Below are 19,567 nucleotides of genomic sequence, written 5' to 3' on the forward strand. Positions count from 1 at the left end.
ATATATTTGTAATACATGATCATAATAGATGTAGACTGTCTTTTTTTTCTGAAATATCCTGGGTTTGCATACATAAGTACATCATAGAATATAATAATAATAGAATGGTTTAGCTTGGAAGGGACTTAAAGACCAACAAGTTTTATCCCTCCTGCCATGGGCAGAGACACCTTTCAGTAGACCAGTGACTATTTTCCCTCTGTATGCATAACCATTGCTATCAGTTTGCTCTGCTTGCTAACAGAGAGATATCCAATACCTGAAGGAAAACTGACTTTGTTGGCCTGATTTTCAGTACTCTTTTAGGGAATATTTTGTGCATATTTTGCAGTAGTTGGAAGTGGATTACATGCAGAAAGATTTATTTCTTGTTCCTTTAGTCTGTCACCTAATTTCTGCTTTGAAAATGCCTTAATCCAAAGAAAACTTGAAAAATAACCTTTGTCTAGAGGGTGTGTACTGTATTTTGTAAAGTCACTGATATCAAAGTGCATCCAACTTATCTCAGAATATATAAATTTTTAAAAACCTACAAAGATTTAAAAAAACATGAAACTACTATGTGCTAAGAAAAGTATGTGCAAATAGAATCAGATAGAAGAACAAGGAGAAAAAAGACGGAGGGAAAAGAAAGAGAATGTCACCACAACAGCCATACCAGCTAAATTCTTGATAACAAAATATGTAAATCATTTCTAAAGTATGCTGTAGCCTATGCACTAGCCACAGGGTAATAAAGACCTCACATAAGCAAAGACATTACAAAGACTAATCTTCACAGACAGATCAGTTCCATATAGTCCCAAAGTTCAGAGAGGAGCAGTCAATTACACTTATTGTGAACATATTGCCAAGTATAGACAGGGTTCAATTGTACGGAATGGTTCCTGAGGTCATTGAATATCATTTTGTTAAGGCTTCCAGCTGGCAAATTCATTCTCTTACTCTCTCCTTTATTCTCTTATGTTTATTTAATAATTGTACTCATGACAGCAGAATTACTGAACCAGTCTGTGAAGACACAAAATGGTTGTTTTCAATGAAAAGTGTGTGAAAATTATTAACTGTTCTGTAAGCAAGTCGTTCAGATCACCCAGTACCTGGTCTCACGTTTGTAATTAATTTCCAACCTCCAATTTGAATTTTTCACAGCATTTTCAGCTTCTGAAAGTCATTGTCCAGTAAAAGGAGGTGAAGCATTTTACCAGATTTTATTATCAAATAATAAAATTAGAGACTACATTTGTAAATTGTGGCTACCTCTATTCTTGGAAAATACTGCTGAATTAGAGTGAGCATTTATTGCATTTAGGCCTTAAAACTAGCTGAGTGTTGAGAAAGAGCTCTTTGCTCTCACAGACAGTCTCATTAGCTGATCCATTGTCTACAACATGACAGCATCGGGGCCCTTTAACTATACATACAATAGAAGAGTTGCACCACTGAGCAGTCAGATCCTTTTACCTTCAAATCTGGCACCACTTTCCTTGTTTTATCTTGGCAAGTGTAAAGTTGAAAGCAGCCCATCGCTGAGAAACTCACCAGCTACAGGGCTACACACAAGCCTTTGAAGTTTGCACAAAAGACAAAAATAAAGAAATCCAGTGGGGTCTGAAAAGAAGGGTAGTTTCTGTAGAATAATGAGGGATGTTGTCTTCAGGTGTTTACACATAAGCATTTCCACAAGAGACAGATGATTGCTACAGGTCAATGGGGATCAAACAAGAAGAGTCCTGGGCAAGTCAAGGCACTGAGAATCAGAAAGCCCTGGTTGATCAGCTGAGTATCTCTCACTGCTGACTCTGACTAGATGTGCATAGGCCATAATTCTGAGTCACATAGCAGATACACAGCTACCTACATATTGGTAGGTATCTATCTCACAAATAGATATCTCTCATATCTGAGATTTCTATATCGAGGTGGCCTCCATCCTCTCCTTAAGGTAGGTGAGCTTTTTCTTAGCTCCTGTGCTTTATGTGTCTGTTTCACATGGATAAAAACCTGAGTAACAGAACCAAGTCCTAAGAGCAAAAAAACCCTCTCTGTTTTGTGGAGGGAGGAGAAGTTTATTTTAGGATTTTATTTCTATAAAGACTTCTACATTGCTTTGGCAGAGGATGTCTGTAGCAGCAGGTGGACCTCTTTTTTTCAGGACAGTGGAGAAATTTATACAATAACTTTTCTCTTATAATTTTATTATTATTTTTTAAGTCCTAAGTCTCTAAAGCAACTTGGTCTAAAAGCTCTAAAACATTTGCTTCTACCAACTTGTTTGGTTTGTTTTCATTTCCTAAATAGCTACTGTGGGTTTCTGTACAGCAGCACTGAAACTGCCAGGTTTGCAGTATCTCATGTTGCTGCAGCACAGAGCATTGGTTTTCATTTGGACATTTATATTCCCATTTGCCCAGGGCTAGCAACTATATGTTTAATGAAAACATATATTGTTCAGAAATGGATGCCTTGAGATTTCCTGGATATTTTACAAATTTGGTATTAAAAAATGGATGGATAAAATCCAGAAACATTCCAGAAAGCAGATAAGGACCTTACTGATGCATGCCCCAGCCTGCAGAGGGCATGTCCTAGTGGGCGTGGGTCCAGGGCCAGACACTAAACATTCAGCAGACAGATTTTTTATTACATTTTCCTTTTACTTATTTCTTCTTTCCCTTAGCATTTGTTAAATTTATACAGATTTAGTAAGGCTGCTAAATTCTTATTTTTCTGTTGAATTTGAGGCCACCTGTTCCTACTCTAGCAAGTTCTGCTTACACTCCATGACATCCTCACATTGTCAGATTGGTAAAAATATACAACATTCTACAGGAAAATGATGGTTCCAAACTTATATTTAATGATATTTTCGTATTTGTTTTGATGTGGTCTGGAAGCCAGTATTTCTGTGTCTGGCAATTAGGACTCTCAGACAGAGATGTCATGCTCATAGTACTGTAATTTTTGGCTTTTTTCTTTCCTTAATTGTAAATCCTTTACCTCCCTGAAAGTAACATTTTCCAGAAGTGGAAAACTAGTCATCTTAGCTACTTAACAAGCAGAAAAACTCTCCAGATGCTACTGTCATGCAAAGGAGTAAGTGAATTTAGCATTAAGCATTTTTTAAAAAAGTGTCAGGGTTGAGCCAGTACTTCACAATAAACTTCTTCTGCTTCAGACTGTGAAATCCAACATGAAAATGGAGTCATTGTAACATTGAGTATGACAGAATATAAAAGATAATTTTTTCTTACTGTTGCTAAGTTGATAGTGGATAATTTTCCTTTAAAATACATAGGGAGTTGATTTATGTCAGGCACTTTTCTGATGTATACAAAACAAGAGAGGAAGACAAGGACATGGAAGTAAGAGAATTTATTTGTAAAGCTGTATCTATTTTGAGAACTTTAAAATCTGGTATGATGTCTTTCTGGTAGTGCAGAAGATGACTGCAGTGTACTTGACTACGTCTAAAGTCTTAGATTCTCAACTGAAGACCTTCCTGTGAGAAAACGTGTATTGGAAAAGGAATATAGCAGTTCCACTGGATCATGAAAGAAGACCTGAACATCTTCTGCTTCAACTTTGCAGTCTGAAGTTGTGAAGATACCCAAAGCTGCCTTATTCTGTTGGAGCCCTGCAACTTGAGTTTATGAAGCTCCAGTGAGATGGTTTTTTTAAAAATTCAGTTCCAGTTTTTCTGGAATGAAATATTTTGAGGTGTTCTTCTAAAGGAAATATTGCATATCTATCCATATTGTGTATGTCTTCCCTGCTAAAACACTTCCGTTTGATAGTAAAAGCTCCCAACTGCGGATTATGTGTCCTTTCTTTCAGAATCAAAACTCTGGAAACATGAAGGGCGCTTGAACTTGCCTCTGTCTACAGTCATTATTTCAGATGCTCTGACTTTCAGGAAAGCAAATCTGTCCCTTATTATTCACTTTTCCCCTCAGTAATAATAACAGGAACAATATTAATAATAACAATAACAATAATAATAAACAGCAGCAGCAACAACCAGAGACTGGGCGTTTTAGCTTTGATCTGTCCTGTAAGAGTTTAAATGAAGAAGTTGAAAGGAAGCTTTGGTAAAAAAGTTACAAGTTTACCAGATGGTTACCTTTCTTCCACCTAATTATAATGACAGAATCTTTCTGAAAATAAGTTGTTTTTTTCATTTTACTGACAGAATACCAACTCTTATCATTCATTTTTTCCTCTCTAACCTCTCAACAATAGAAATGAAACAGGAATTTGATTTCTGAGCCATAAGAAACTGGCTTTAAATCATTCAACTTAAACTAAAAGAAAAATATTATTGCAAGTGATTTGAGTTTTTTTTTAATTCAGAAGTGGAATTTTAGTCAGTGATAGTGTATTTAGTCAGTGTGACCTTGTATTTTTAGGTATAGGAGGTGACAAAAGTTAGAGGCAAGAACCCCTTGTTTAGGCAATGGGAGAGGAAGGGAAGCGAAAGGAGCACCTCTAGAGAGTGTCCAAATCACTAAGAAGGAAATTGCTCTCCAGCATCACCTTGCTACATCCATTCACTAAATGCAAGGTGGAACTAGCAGGTACTAATTATAGCCCACATGGGTCTGTTAAAAGTTCACCCATATGCAGGCAGCCAACGCAAAACCAATGCACCAGTTTCATGCTCAATTTATAACTTCCCTCATGTAATGCCTTTACACCTCCCTTTGCAGAGGGGTGCAGTCCCAAGGTAGAAGTAGTAGTCATACTGCATGAGCTAATGTTAAATACTTTCATCAGTCAGTACTTTAATGCTCTGCTCTGCTTTTCTTTCTATTGAGTAAACCCAAAGGTATATAGTATTTTTGGTTTAACAAGGCTGGACCCCATCTGCCCACCCAAGCTAAACATATGTTAAATAGAAAACTATCCTCTGGTCAAATTTTTAAATTTAAAATGTAAATTATAGCATTAGGTCATTGGCCTATTTTGTGGGTGATTAAGTGATGTTTATAAAGATTTTATTACCAAGTAATGTCTTTATTCAAAGCATGAACAATTACTAGATCCCTGTTTCCAAATTTAAGCACACCTGGGGAATTCTAGCCATTGGCAGACAGAAAATTCTGTATGAAAATCATTGATCCTCTGAGCTGAATTGTCTACATCTGAAGCTGGTGATTAGGAGACACTTTGCTAAGCATCCAATGTTTCTATCATAAAGCTGTTAGTTTCTTTCTCTCATCTTCCATTCCTGACCGCTTGCCCTCTATGAATTATGTTTGAAATTTTCAAAGATGTGCGATATTTAAATCAGCAGGACTTGGCTTGCAGACTTTGTGAATGCTTGTTCAGAATTCAATTCAGCTGCACAAATGTCAACCAGTGTGCTTCACTGTATGTTTAATTCCAGAAATTTTATGTTCATAGAACCTGGGAGACTAGTGCATACAGTGCTATGCAGAATTCCATTGTTCTTATGTGACAATCACTGTATGTGGGAGTTTTGAGCAGTGGGAATGCATATTTTTATATATCTGCGGGGTTTTTTAACTGAAGAATAAAAATTTTGTGACCTTTTTTGAGAAAAAATGTGTACTACCTTGGGGTTTCTTAAAGATATAGGATAAGAGTTTCCTGAGCTTCCTTGTTCTTCTTTTTTTCCTTTTTCCTCCACAGTTATTTTCCTGCTAGGTCCTGGTGGACCTTTAGGGTGAGGATCTTTGAACCACTGGTTCAAAATGGTTCTTTATGCCTCAGCTGGTCTGAGTGATAAACTAACTTTTAAACCTTACAAAGATAGCATGACAAAGGAAATCTAACATTTGGAGTAAGCAAATGTTAGGCATCAGTCTACAACAATGTGACATTATTCTTTACAATATTCCTAAATAAAATGAGGAAGAGATTAAAAAAAACCAAAACAACCAACCAACCAAACCAAACAAAAACAAAACAAGAAAACAAACAAACAAACAAAAACCAAAACCACCAACTTTCAGAGTCAACAGGCAGGACAGAAAACAGATGAAAATATCTTTACTGATGACATTTACAGGTTGAGAATTGAGATGTAGAAAGACTGAACCACTTGATATCACAGACGTAGTTTGTGACACATCCTGGGGCTGAGCCCTGACCATTTGGATCCCTTCTGGAAATGAAAGAGTCTGGTTTCCAGAAACTACTGTAGATTAAAATGCAAAGTCATAACATCTTATCACTGATCTGTGTTATACACAATTAAGTTACACTTACAAGGATTCTGTTATGAAGGAACTAGTTGATTTAAATGGGAACAACCCAGGTTCTTGACCACCAAATACATTCTTCTTGAGCACCTTCAATTTTTAAGGACAAGCACTCATGACACACATCCTCAATTTACTGACACAGCTTCATGTAGAAAAAGTACATGTTGCCTAAGGTTCACTCCTGAAGTGATTAGGAGTTTTATCACTTTTTTATGGAACTGAACTTCATCATATTGCACTCATCTGAAATGCATGCTGACTAGAACACATATTTAGTGCTGTGCATAATAGATCTGAACTCTGAGAGACAGAATACTGAGATGTAAACAAAGGAGAGCGTTACAAAAAAACGCTAATTATTAAAACAAATAAAACTCAGAAAAATACATAACACAAGATTTAGTGATGGAAGCATTATTACTAGTGCATTTTCCCTTAGATAAAGTTCTGAAATTAGCTTGTATATAAACCTAAAAACAAATGGATGGGAACTGTCATATAGTAGAAGAAAACGCCTTCCAAAATAACAAGCACTAGCCAGATCAGACATCATGAGAATAGAAAAGAAAAAATATAAAATATCTTTCACCACCAACCTCTTCCCTAATATAAAGGCAATATTTTACAGTTATAGTATTTCTAATAAAGAATTAATATATTTGTAAGCAGAGGTTTTTTACATATATTTATCATTTAAAAGTTTTATTCTTTTCAATTACCATCTATAATAAGCAACTTCAGCAACGGAAGTTATGAATTTTCCAATAAGGGTATTATGATATTAAATGAATAACACAATATTAAATGATTTTTAAATAACAAATATATATCAATATATTTTTTTTCAAGACTGCATTGGATCTACTATTGAAAAAATTGCAGCTGCTATATCAATTCTTTTCTTCTATCCATACAATTGAAAGTTAAAAAGCCCTAAAGATTCCTTTTGTCTTCAATGGCATCTTTTTCAGTAATCTCTGTTTTTAAAGAGAAAATGGTTATGCATTAAGGGATAGTTCATGTAGGAGCTATTAAATGATTGTGTGTTTGAGACGCTTGAAAGGCCAAACAGCTTGCAGTTAACTTCAGCTATTGATAAGATGAGATATGAACTTGGTTCACACACTGAATCAATTACACAAAGATGATAACTGGCAAAAGTTGAATAAGTCTTAATTCTTTACCTAACCCAGGAAGGCTTATATAAGACTTTGGGGAATAGCTGCAGGCTATCTTAAACCTTTCATTTGAAATATTTGTCAGGATTTCCTCCGAGAAGTTTGGAGGACAAAACTGTCTAAGTATGTCTTTCCCACAAGGTCTTCAACCGCAATATCTTCAAAATACCTTTTTCCATTACATACATTTTGTACCTTGACATTTGTGCCTCAACATTTATTGTATTTGGCTCTTTTGCAAACCACCTCTTTCCTATTTAAAAATTCTCACCGTTATCGTTTACACCTACATCCCTTCTACATCATGTAAGAGAGCAACTCTTACTCCCCTGTGCATATTTTTATGCACCAAGCTCTTTTAAGTAGCAGAATTACTGGGATCCTAGATGTTTTGGTTGGTCAAGAGTAGAATGAAAAAATATATATATACTTGAATACAAGATACTATTTATTAGGATGTAAAATAATCTCTTGTCAATCAGAATTAGAAAATAATATGTCTGACATGGGAAAGATTCAGACCACTGAAGAACTCGAGAGTGACCTTAAATCCACACTGGGCCATTATTGCATTAAATGTACAGAATCTTGACTTTAAGTACAAATAGAGCTAGGACATCTCAATGTGTTTTCAAATGCAGGGTTAGGTACTGCCTCCTTTTAAAAGTCAAAAGGAGAAAGTTAATATGGCATAAGAGAAAGAATGAAGGTGCAGACTAGGCTATATTGGGAAAAGTTACTAGAAAAGGAATAAAAATAAATGGGGCTATATGATATGTTAGCAAAGACCTTGCCATTCCCACTGAGGATAAATAAGAAGGCACAACAGGAAGCCTGGAAACTAGGAAAGACAAGTTGTTTTCATTTAATGTTTGTATGGCAATAAAATTACTATATGTTAGAATCAGAGAATCATAGAATAGATTGGATTGGGAAGGACCTCCAAGATCATCAAGTCCAACCCCTGATACAACTCCAATTACTATATCATGGCACTAAGGGTCATATCCAATCTCTTTTTAAAAACCTCCAGGGATGGTGAATCCACCACCTCTCTGGGTAGGCTGTTCCAATGCCTGATTACCCTTTCTGTAAAGAATTTCTTCCTAACATCTAACCTAAACCTCCCCTGGCAGAGCTTGAGCCCATGTCCCCTTGTCCTGTTGTCGGTTGCCTGGGAGAAGAGACCAACCCCCACCTGGCTATAACCTCCCTTCAGGTAGCTGAAGAGAGTGATGAGGTCACCTCTAAGCCTTCTCTTCTCCAGACTAAACAACCTCAGCTCCCTCAGCCTCTCCTCAGAGGACTTGTGCTCAAATCCCTTCACCAGTCTCGTTGCTCTTCTCTGGACCCGCTCCAGCACCTCAATGTCCTTCCTGAACTGAGGGGCCCAGAGCTGAACACAATACTCAAGGTGTGGCCTCACCAGTGCTGAGTACAGGGGAAGGATCACTTCCCTGCTCCTGCTGCCACACTGTTCTTGATGCAGGCCAGGATACCATTGGCCTTCTTGGCCACCTGGGCACACTGCTGGCTCATGTTCAGCCTCCTGTCGATCAGCACCCCTAGGTCCCTTTCTGCCTGGCTGCTCTCCAGCCACTCTGTGCTCAGCCTGTAGCGCTGCAGGGGGTTGTTGTGGCCAAAGTGCAGGACCTGGCACTTGGCCTTGTTGAACTTCATCCCATTGGAGTCAGCCCATCTCTCCAGTCTATCCAGATCCCTCTGCAGAGCCCTCCTGCCTTCCGACAGGTCGACACTCCCTCCCAACTTGGTGTCATCTGCAAATTTGCTGATGATGGACTCAATCCCCTCATCCAAATCATTGATAAAGATGTTAAACAGGGCTGGTCCCAGCACTGATCCCTGGGGGACACCACTGGTGACCGGCCGCCAGCTGGATGCAGCCCCGTTCACCAGCACTCTCTGTGCCCGGCCCTCCAGCCAGTTCTTAACCCAGCACAGAGTGCCCCTGTCCAAGCTATGGGCTTGTTATAGTATTTCATTTAGATTAAGTATTCCTTTTTATGTTGGATTCATGTTGTCAAGTAATTTAATGACAAGAAATTTAAACTTAGAAAATGCTACATAATATGCAAACACTACTGAATATTGCTTTAGTTTCAAATTTTAAAATTAGATTTTTTTTCAGAATTTTGTGCTATAACAGTGTGATATTAACCTGACCTATTTCACAGAAGCTTTTTATTAGGTACTCAAGTACTTTCCAGCCCTAAAAGAGTGAAATTAGCTCTGTATTCTGAATACAACCTTGTGTCAAAGTAAAGTTTCTAAATCATTTAGCCTTCAACAGTCAAAACCCATTGGATTTCTCTTTCTAAAGGTGTTTCCAATAAAGTGACCATTTAAAACTTTCTGAGTCATTTGCAATATAGCTGGAAACTAAAAAAGTCTGTTGTTTCTTTGCATTAAATAAATATTTTAGGATATATTTAGGTCATTTGCCTAAAATTGGTCTCTTGTCATTTAAATATGAAAGAAACAATGAAATACAGAAATAGAACAGAAATAACTAGTATGTGAAACTAATTTTACTTCCAGGTGTACAAATGAGAGCTTATTACAAAGTTATGCCTAAAGAAAGCTCTTGAGGAATAATGTAGTAAGGATCTTTCATTGACTTTGAGTTAGTGTTTGCATTGTACAGTCAGAAAATCTGCAGACTACTTTGCTTCTACTGCCTACAGCAGTAGAAGCAAAGACAAATATTTGCTGGGGGATAGAAGAGGAGATATATTCCCTTTCCCTCCTTCACATCTAGCCGCAACGTGAAGCCAGAACAGCTGAGAAAGTGTGTTTCTGCAAAGTTAAGAAGTAAAGGTTAAATTAAATTCAAGTCCATCCTGCAAGGAAAAGTGGAACTGTAAAAAAGGCAGTACTAACAGTGGACAGCAATGCTCAATGCTCTCATACATCCAGAATCAGGAATCTTTTGGGTTAAGCACAATGAAACATCAACAATCTGTCCTCTACTTTTGAACAACAGACACTCTGGCACATTGCCCATGTTAGCAAAGCTCTTCTAATTTGAAACACGAAGCATGTAGTCTTTGATAAGGGGACAAGCAACTACTGTTAGGATTATAAAGTTTTGTGTAACTATCATCTTATGTTCTGTATAACAATTGCTGATCCATTTGAGTCCAACTTTGTCAGATCTGTTAAACAAAATATGCTGCTGGATAACTTGTGGTCAGAAAGATGAGGTGAATGTTTTCATGGTTGTGAGTCTTCCAAAATTATTTCATCCCACTTTTGGGGAACAGAAGAACAAACCATTACTTCATCAGTCTGTACAAAAGCTTCTCATCACCTGCCTTGAAACTTAACTCCAATACCGATTCCACTTTTCGCAGAATTCCAGGTTTTCAGATTCTACTGATGAGCCACATTTAACATTTTAAGCCACTAAGGCTTTTTGTTTGTTATTTTCTGCTTGGGCTGGGGTTTTTACTTGTTTTTGGGGGTTTTGTGTTTTGTGTTTGGCTGTTGGGTTTCTATCACTTGTGTTAGTACATGTCATCTTGGCAGCATAGGCACCTATCAGCATCATTTAGTTATTTATTTCTCCCTTTCCTGGTCAGTAATTCAGCAATCAGCTTTGGAACAGTTCAATGGTACTTAGCTCTGCAGACTTACAGGAAGTGTGCGGTAAAGAGTTACGACTCTTCACCTCCCAGTTTACCCATTTATAACTAATTTGTAAGTGTCTGTTAAGAATTCAATTTCCTCATTACCTTGAGGATAAATCCTTGGCAATCTGCCATGTCACTTGTTTCTCTTTATCAGGAAGATTTCCCTTTCTAGTAAGGTGAAATGTGACCTGTTGTCAAATGGTAATATTTTTTATGTCTTTCTCAGATGAGAACTGTTGGCAGGAACATGATTATTGCAGCAGAAATGGCCTTTGTTATAAATGTTATTTCTGATTACTGACCACAGGAGTCTTGCATTGTGGCAGGCAACAACAGTGACTCTTGTGCTTGATCTGGTGTTGACTGCATCTCTGCTGATGAGAGTAAGAGAGACAGAGGTGACAATGGCAATGCATAAATCACTGTTATAATATGATGATAGAAAATAACATTAAGAAAAATTTCAGCTTTGGTATAGATCCTAGCCAGCACTGTAAACTTAATGCCTTGTTTTGGTGATGCCTTGGTGCCAAATCATGAGCAATATCTCAACTTTGCCTTTATTTTCCATGAAATATTTAATTCTTTACTTCTTAGTCACCACTTTTTTGGGTAGCAGATTAAGATAAACAAGAAATCAAGAAAAGTAATCAGACATAGTATATTTACTGTTCATGGAACAGAAATAGCAGTAATGTCACAGACCAGGAAGGACTACACCATTTACTCTTGTTCAGGTTCTCTGCTTTCTCTAGAGCCATTACATATTTGGAGCGAGTGTGCCAGCTGACTCAAGCCCCATTGTCCTGGTTCTAGCCCATCAGGAGGGCAGGGCATGTCCAAGACAGTGTGTTATTCAGTACCACATTTCACCTCTGCCAGGGGTTGGGAAAAGGGACTCTCTCGCTTCTGGGAAGGAGGGGAGTCCCTTTCTGGTTGGGGAAGCAAGTGTGGCAGGCACAGGGTGTATCTGACACTGTTCAATGTCTCGCGTTGGTGAGCATTTTGCATGTAAATCACCCTCTCTTTTGTACACTGCTGTTATTAGTATTGTTGTTGTTAATCTTCATTTTCTTATCTCATTGCAATTTCCAGTAAATTGTTCTTATCTCAACCCATGATCCCTGCCTTTTGTGTCTCCTCCTGGAGGGGGGAGGGGAGCAGTTTATGGTTTCTTTTCTAGTGGGAGTACTGAACTGGGAAATACCATTCCTAAACCAGGACACTCATGCAACACAAATGTCTCTTTCTCTTAAAAAGATGATGCTGCTCCTAATTTTTATAGATGTTTCTCAAGCAAACATGATCATTTCCTGGTTTTTGTATTCATTGATTATTTACATTGGTGCTATTCCAAATATATTACTTGAGACATGAACAGTGACAACTATGGGTAATGCCAGACAGTGTAAGATCATGTCCTTGATATTTTGAAATCAAAGCTTTCACAATAGTAAAATGTTTTGCCAGCTGTTATGCAGGCGAATACTGTAAGTTCATGAAGGTGCTGTAAATAATTTTGCAGTTAAAACTGGTTCAATATAAGTGTTGTGTGTTACTACATGGAAGTTGAACTTGGAATACAAGATTTTATTGTGCCAATGCACTTGCAACTGCAATGGCATAGTTTTAAGATTCTGCTGAATTTCAATCTTCAACATAAAATTGCTAAATATAAGATTAAATATTATATACTTAGTATTGATTTAATAATTGGATAATTTAATTAGTAATTAAATATTAAGTGTAAAATAGTAACTTTGTTGTTCAAAATATTCATTAAAGTTTTTTAACCTCAAAATATTGACAATACAGTAACATCAGAGGTAGGATTTTGCTGGTCTATCAGCCACTCAGCCAAAGTATTATCCAGATAATGTTTGCTTCTCAGAAACTCTTGAAATTCACCAGAAACATTTTTCAATGACTTAAGGCTGTTCCCATTTAAAAGGTCACAGTAAAAACATTCATTCTCATGTAGAATCCCATGATTATAGATATGCTCCACTTCACAAAGAATAAAGCAACTCTGCATCACAAATAAAGCTGCAGCAAGTTGAAGTGCAGCTATTAATTGGCACAGCTTTACTGGGCTCCTTTATGTCTACAGAAAGGTGAATACCTCCTGTTTTTCTCCTCATCATTTCTTCAACTGTTTCTCTAGGCATAAGACACATTTCAGGCCCTCTGACCTCTGTAACACCTCACAGTTAAGTGGCATGCATGTATGTCCTCTTTATTTGTTGACTTGCAGACAATTTGTATCCTCATAACAGAGCACAGATCTTAAATTAGATATCAGAGAACAGGAAGGAGCATTTGCAAAATATTAATACCTCTGAAATAGTAATAAAAAGTACATCTCAGGAAAAAGTCTGTTTTTCATTAGAAACAGTCTCTAGTATATCTTGGTACTTGGCATGGAATAATCCTTGCCCATACTAAATTCTGTTTCCCTTCAAAATATGGTTGGTTGTATCCAAACTGCCCACTGAGAATAGTTCCTGGCCTGTGCTGAGTCCTAAATTACACCTGGAACTAGTTGGTCATGGCTGTGATTGTTCTGGAGACCACTCCAGGAATTTAGGGGTATGGATGATGGAGTTTCAGTGTCTGAGAGCAGTATTTGGCAATTTTTTATTCACTAGTAAAGATGTAGTCCCAGGAACTGGTCCTGGGCTGCAACACTATCTAAAACACCTTCAAAGCTAGGGAAAAAGATCCCCTCTAAATGGTTTCTATACCAAGTATATATTTCTGTGAAAATTATTTACAGTATGAGAGAGAACTACTTTAATTTCAGTTAATGGGAAAAAGCAGGAAGAATAAGGTGAGAGAGTACAGCGAACGTTGTTCTTTTACTAGGAAAACCTAAACTAGAGATGCACTGATGACTTTGGTTTTTATGGAGCATTTTTTGTGATCCCAACAATTTTAACTCTTATTCTGCAAGAAAAGTAAGAGAGTGGGTCCCAGATTGAACAGAGAAAACAGCAGTCAATAAACATAAAAAAATAAGACTGAACTACACAACATCACATTTACATAATTTTTTTCTACCAAAATTGGAGATGTAATGTCTGCTAAAGGTCAGTGATACAAATCCGAAGTTAAACGTCTGGTTTTCAGAGGCAGTAGCCATCTGCTTCTGAAGATTAAGTATAGAAAACATTCTAAAATCCAAAGCTTTGGACTGGCAGTAGGTTTTAGGCATTTCACCACTATGCATACACTTGTGAGGTAGTATGGTGTACTGGACGTTACACTGATCGTGCAAGAAATCCATATTTCAAGTGCTCAGTAAAGAAGGTTGTGTTTGCACATCAGGCCACTCAATGAAAATGTCTCCAGGCAGGCCAGGAGCATAACAGTGATTGACAACTCCCTTTTTGTTGTTTAACTATAATGTATCAAGCAAAAGAAACAGCCAGACAATCCTACCTTTTACAAGACTTCTGTATTCTGGGAAAATAAAATGTTCACAGCTTCAGACAGCTTCTCTGAACAATGTAGCTTGCTCACTAGAACTTTTGGAAAATCCAGGCTGAGTATGGACCTTCAGGTGACCCTGGACACTTATTCTGAATTAAGCAATAGATGACGGCTTCAAGTAAAACATCTGAGCTACTGGAGATAGAATGAAAAGAACAAATGCTGACACACATATGAATCAAAAATATAATTATGTCATGTATCTAAATCCAATAAATTTCTCAGAGACTCTTCAAAGAAGTTCTGTCAGTTGCCATACATCATTGAGATAGTAAACCTGCAGAAAGACAGTAGGGATTACATTTCTTGGAAGAGAAAGCCCAAAATCTACCAACGGGATTTTAAATTACATGGAACGTCTAAGCCAACACAAATACAGGATCAGCATTGGTATAGTGCCTATAAAACATTTGAGAAGGAAAAAAATAAATTAAACAGATAACAAATGTGAAAAATCAAACACATTAAGAACTATAGACAAAAAAGACACTGAAATTCACAGTGAAACCTTGTTGATGAAGAAGGATGAGAAATATCAAGAGGAATAAATTTAAAAAGCTATAAACTATAACCCACTAAAAATAAAATAAAAATGTTAAAAATATATTTATGTTTTATTTATAAATGGGGACTTAAATATTATCAAGGAAATGTTGCTTTACTTTTAATAAGAAAGGTAATAAATCATAGCCATATACGTAAGAAAAGCAAAAAAAATAATATAATGAAATTACAAATAAATAAATGATGTTGATTTGTTTTGGGAAAAAATGCAAATAAATGAGCTTGCTGGTAATTTAGTTTGCCATTTTTCAATAAACTGTCAAAACGATGTCAGTAGAAGATCCAATATTTTAGAATATTAAGTGGCTTTAAAGAAATAAAAAATATTTGATATTGCATTTCTAACTATGTCACTCAAGCGTCCCATTGAAAGGGATGATGCTGCTTGTCAAATACCATTCTGAACCTCAGCTAATTTTGAGCCCTCTGGGATTCCAGCAATGTCCATCTTGCATGGGATATGCTCTGAAAGTTGCAAAAGCAGGTTCTGTAGTATTAATTCACATAAAGACAGGTAAGAGAACTGAATTTCAAATTGAAATTTGTTACTTGTAGGAAATGTCCTGCTTCTTTTACAAGCCATGACAAAATTATTTTATCATGATGTTCTCCATCAACTCCTGCCTGTCCTATTCCACAATACCTCAGTGGAGCACAAGTTTTTCTAATACTTCACAGATACTACTTGTCCATTTTAATTTGAGATGACAGCCACCACAAAACTTACTTTAAGATGTTTTTATCTTCCACCCTCACCAAACACCCAAGAGGATTCAAGACCTATAGATCTCTCTGCAGCAAGCACGACACCATGGAAGCCCCTTCTCTGTACTTCCATTTCTCTGCATACCTCTCCTTGGCCTATTAGAAAAGGAGGACTTTACATACATCCTACAAATAGGCCTTTGGTCTTGTTTCAACAGTTGCTGTGCTGAGAACGTAACAATAAGGTCTTAGATGATCTGAAAGGTTAAAAAAACCCCCAGCACCACCACCAAAAAATACCTAAAACTTTTGTTCCGGAAACAAAGTAGGTAAGGGAAAACATACAAACATACAAGTAAAATGGCCACCTGGTATTTTAAAGAAGACACACAATGCAATGTTACAATTTCAAAATCTGGACATTTAGATATTTGGCACTAGAAGACCTAGGAATTTTCATTTATTTACATAAAAGTTAGGATTTTATATTTAGTTTTAGAAAGAAAGTGCTCCAGGTCAGGAATTCAGTCTCCAGCAAGAGGCATTAGGATCATGTAAACAGTTAGATACACAGATTATTCTGTTCCTGTACAGAATGTACAACACATTACAAACTTAATCCTGACTGAGCCTTTAGACATTAGGATGATTCCAGATAACTGGAAAAATAAGGAGAGCAATGACAAAAAAATCGTGATAAGATCTTTAAGGATGTGACATGTTACACTAGTTACAACAATCTCAAGAGCCATTGAATCACTTTGTTGGATTGTGGATTATACAGACAGTCTCACTGCTTAACATCTCTAAACAGCTAAAGCATGACAAGGAGAATTCCAGCACTCTTTGGTAAGAAGAGAGCTGAATTGACTGCAGGAATATTTCTGAAGTAGACAGTCATGATATTTTCCTTTTTGGGATCTGACTTCTCTTATGTTTTGTTCAGCATGTAGATATAAGCAAACAACAGTACTTGAACGAGTAAGGAAATAATGGTACTAGTTCATGCGCTATCTAGAACCAAGCATAAGAAGCTGTTGACACCTTTACTTCTCATAATGTATTTGCAAGATCAACACTTGTATAACCCTGAAAATAACTGTAGCTGACAGTGGGTGACAGTTCCTATGACAGGCCCATGCAAGGGGTTTTTTTTTTACGTCACATTGCAGCCCTCTGCTTTAAAATGCGTTGACTAATCCCTGTTTGCCAGAGGCAATTTATATCCCTCCCTTCCTTTCAGGTGTGAAAATTGCTCTTCAATATTGTCTTAGTGCAAAACGTTGTGTTAGGAGAAATCTGTACTGCTGTAGGGGCTGGTTTCATAACCACAAAGATCCCCATAGATTTCAACATCTGTTAGGCAGTGAGCTGTAGTGCCAGAAATAAGGACACAATATCATTAGGAGATGGAAGTTTTGCTATGAAGCACTGTCTCAAAATGCGAGCCTGGAACATAGCATCATGGTCAGGGGGCAGAAATTATATCTTCTGTTATTTTCAGTGGTGTTAAACCAACTATAAAAGGACTCTATTCTGTGACAGGTACTTAAGAGGAGTATGGAAAGCACAGGAGTGAGAGGGACATGGGGAAAGAGCTTTGCATTTGTATAACCATCATAACTGTCCCCATCACGCATCCTGGCGCCTCCTTATCACGTACTGCTGAATGTTCAACCCTAGCTGATACAATGGTCTGTGTGGTGGCAGAGGGGGTGCAGGGTATGCAGGAGAAAGGAGGGCAAGACACAAGCTGTCTTCCTGCCCCTTGAGAGCAGGACATGCGGCAGGCTGGGTGAACTCATACTGGCATGGAGACGCTCAAAGGTATGGGTGTAAACCTCAGAGAAAGCACAAACGGCAAAAATCATGTTACTTCATCGACAAAAATGGCCTTAGAAGCTCTACCAACTGTGTCAGCCTCAACAGCAGCAGGGCGGGAAAACATCTGTTTTAATTCCATTTTCCTCAGCAGTCTAAATTGTGTCTACTGCATAGGTTGCAACTAGTTGGTAATAAACAGTGGTAGTAGATGGTGCATCCATGTTTGCAAATGAGAATGTGGGTAAGAAAAGGTATTTCTTGCATTTGTTTTTTACAAAGATGTAGCAATGCTTGTATTAACATTCTTATGCTTGTGGAGAGTACTTGGTTTTCTTTTTAAGAACATTTTTCCTTAAGTGGTTATGCACAGAAAACATCAAACAGTAATAATAAAAAGCCAGATAAAGTGAGGATTAGATGGCAGGATTAAAATCAAATGGTTACAAAAGCAGTAGTGGCAACATATAAATACTGTATACTAAATCACATGATCATCTATATTCATCTGTGTTTTATCTCCACACAATCATCTTAAGAGAAGATGATAACCTGAACTGCAGGTGTTCAAAAGACTTCATTGAAAATTGCAATCACATGTTTTGAATATAGTGAATAAAAATCCCCAAACTGATAATGTTGCACTTGAAATTAGAAAGGAAGCAATAACATAATTGTCAGTTAAATTTATACTAACGCCTTATTCAACTGTGGAACATATATCCTAAGAAAAGGCAAGATTGACAGCCATGAGTTTGCATGTGCCAAAAAAATAAAAATCAAAATCATTGCAGAAATTAGCCAAAACAGCTCATCTCCAGGAGACAACAACAACAACAACAACAACAACAACAACAAAGTTGTCGATCTGGCAGTAGCCAGTACAGAAATAAAAGCAATATGTTAGTTGATGGAAGGAATTTTTCAGATCTGAAGCTGGTTATGTACTGAAGATTTACATACTCAAAAGAAGTACCTTTATCTGGGGAAAAGGGCTGTGGATGCCACGAAAGTCTGCTTTTCATGGTTTATGATATTTCATGGAGGTCCCTTTCTGAGGTAAGCAAAATGTCTGACTTTGCAGTCTTGAGCACTTTTTATGTGTATATATATTTATTCAACAGTGCTACTTACTCATTTCCACATAGTATGTTAGGTGATGTAAAGGCCATAATAAGATGCTAAATAAATACTACAGTGAAGGAAGAAAATAACAAAATACTACACCCAACAGAATATCCACTGCCTTCTAAAAGCCCTAAAACTCTCTTCTGTCCACTATGTTCCTTGAAGAGTTACTTCTCTGCATCTCACCACTGCTCTGTTTGAACACCTGCTAAAGTCACCCTTTGCCCATTGCCACAAAAGACAAGAGATCATTGTTTGCTCTTTTTATGGGAGGAATGTAGGTGCTCTCACACAAATTCAGAAACTCCTGCAATGAGATGAAAAATGTTTTGTTCATTCCTTAACTACTGACGTGAATATGTAAATATTTTTGAGATGTTTTTATGGAATGTTGGTGCCAACTCTATACTTTTAAAAGGAACTTTTCAAGCTGTCAGTCTGAAAAACATCCAAGACTTTGAGCATGCAAATAACCACAATCACCAGCCCAATATGAAGTGCCAGGATATAAAACATCCCTTTATCTCTATATCACATACTCATACCTGTTATCAATATTTGGTGTTTCAATATTTGTCAGCTCTTCCAGACCTCTAATTCAAGGACTGAAAACACACTCGGTGTTTATCTGTATGTCAGTAATTGTTATATTTCTAGTTTCAGGAACATCACACAAGGTAATCTACAGCTGCTATGCAGATTTCACCAGTATAAAATCTATCATAAGTGTGGGTACAGAGAAGTGGTGATGGATCTAGATTAATGTCTTGGACTCCACCTCTCACAAGCATTTCAG

This window comes from Empidonax traillii, unplaced genomic scaffold (assembly GCF_003031625.1).
Source record: "Empidonax traillii isolate 1590-97213 ecotype Southwest subspecies unplaced genomic scaffold, ASM303162v1 scaffold566:size1034704, whole genome shotgun sequence".
Classification (NCBI taxonomy): domain Eukaryota; kingdom Metazoa; phylum Chordata; class Aves; order Passeriformes; family Tyrannidae; genus Empidonax; species Empidonax traillii.